The following is a 2448-nucleotide window of genomic DNA, read 5'->3' as shown; positions in this document are numbered from 1 at the left end:
TTTAGTCACTAAACCATGTCTGACTCTTGTGACCCCATGGACTGCAGCCTGCCAGACTCCTCTGTCTGTGCTATGGTCTGACCTATAGAGCAGTATTTGACCCAAAGGGGGTAATCAATAAATATTTCCTGAAAGAACAGGGTTGTAAAGCTATAAAGAGGCAACCACATGCTTCAGACTGTGAAATGTTGGTATATTATATGATGGTAGATAATAAAAATGTTAATGGGTTTATTGCCTTCCCGTAAACAAACAGTCAAGTCCACAGTCTATATTTCGTTAGTGTTGTGCTGAAGATCCTCCCATGCTTGTCTGGCAAGATATCTGATAAAGAATAAAAGAACTGAGCTCTACTTTCTATTTCAATCCCTCAGGTGACAGACTAGCCAATGTAGGGGAAAAGGGGCACTTAAGTGAGCAGAAATTGATCAAACAAGGCTGGTTTAAATAACTGAATATGATTGGAAAGCTCTGGGGTCTGACTGGGTTGTCCTTAAGAGATGAGTCAGGAGAATTTGATAGAAGAGTTGAAGTCATTTAGAAAACTCTAAGTTTTATGTTTATGCTTTGTTGAAGGGAGACTGCTGAAAAGCAGTTATGCATGTTTTTTGGATAAAAGGGCCTTGAAAAACTTTGAACCTTTAGAGTTTAAGAAACCATAAGCTACTTAAGATATAATTGATAATATATATGAATCATCTGATATTAGCATTAGTAACAAATAAGTAGTATACCAAAACTGTAACATTATTTGTTTCACTTAATTTTATTGTGCCAGAAATATCACTTGTGAATTGTGATTAACGATTTACAATAAAAATAGTATAGCTTTCCCTCCCTGAGAGCTATTCACCCACCTCAGGCCACATTGATTTCTTAATAATTATCAATAGATTTATTGAGAGCAAACAAATAGCCCATTTGGGGGGAAGAAAAAGCAATAGTAGAACATCCAAAGTATGTCCTTCCAGTCCGTGCCTGAAAAAGCTCCTACTTATATTTCAAGACCAGTATAGATCAACAAAATGAAAAGGCAACTTATAGAATGGGAGAAAATATTTGCAAACCATTATCTTATAAATGATTAATATCCGAAATCTGTAAGGAATTCATACAACACAAAAGTAAAACAAGAAAATATCTGATTTTAAAACAGGCAAAGGACATAAATATATATTTTTCCAAAGAAGACATACACATGGTCAATGGTATAAGTAGAGGTACTTAACACCATTAATCATCAGAAAAATGCAAATCAAAGCCACAGTGAGCTATCACCTCACACCTCTTAAAATGGCTATTATCAAAAAGACAAGTGACAACAAATGCAAGTGAAGGTGTGGAGAAAGGGGAACACTTGTGTATTGGTGGCAGAAATTTGAATTGGTGCAGCTACTATGGAAAACAGTATGGAGGGTCCTCAAAAGTTTAAAAATAAAACTACCATATGATCCAGTAATGCCACATCTGTATATTTATCTGAAAAAAAAAATGAAAACACTAAGTTGAAAAGATATATGCATCCCCATGTTTATTATGGCTTCCCTGATAGCTCAGTTGGTAAAGAATCTGTCTGCAATGCAGGAGACTCTGGTTCGATTCCTGGGTATGGAAGATGCCCCTGGAGAAGGGATAGGCTACCCACTCCTGTATTCTTGGTCTTCCCTTATGGCTCAGCTGATAAAGAATCTGCCTGCAATGTGGGAGACCTGGCTTTGATCCCTGGGTTAGGAAGATGCCCTGGAGAAGGGAAAGGCTACCCAATCAGGCCTGGTGCACTGGGAAGACCCAGAGGAATCGGGTGGAGAGGGAGGTGGGAGGGGGGATAGGGGTGGGGAATGCATGTAACTCCATGGCTGATTCATGTCAATGTATGACAAAACCCACTACAATATTGTAAAGTAATTAGCCTCCAACTAATAAAAATAAATGAAAAAAATTAAAATAAAAAAAATAAAAGTTAAAAAGAAAAAAAGAAAGGCTACCCAATCCAGTATTCTGGCCCAGAGAATTCCATGGACTATATATGGGTCCCTAAGAGTCAGACACGACTGAGCAACTTTCACTTCACTTCACTTCATGTTTACTGTAGCCTTGCTTACTATAGGATGCATGGATAAAAAAATTTGTTATATATATATCTCTTATATCATAAAAAAGAAACAAATCATGCCATTTGCTACAACATAGCTGGACCTAGAGGACATTATGAAATGTGAAATAAGACAAAGACATATTGTATAATCTCACTTAAATGTGGAATCTAAAAAAAAACCCTCACAGAAACAGCAGATTGATCATGGGGGATTGATGAGAGAAAGGAATGAGTGAAGACAGTCAAAGAGTACAAACTTCCAATTATAAGATGAATACATTCTGAGGATCTAATGTACAGCTTGGTGAGTATAGGGAAGAACACTATTTTGTATACAGTTGCTGAACGTGAAA

The sequence above is a fragment of the Cervus canadensis genome, chromosome 21 (genome assembly GCF_019320065.1).
Source record: "Cervus canadensis isolate Bull #8, Minnesota chromosome 21, ASM1932006v1, whole genome shotgun sequence".
NCBI lineage: Eukaryota > Metazoa > Chordata > Mammalia > Artiodactyla > Cervidae > Cervus > Cervus canadensis.
Note: the sequence above shows the minus strand (reverse complement) of the source record.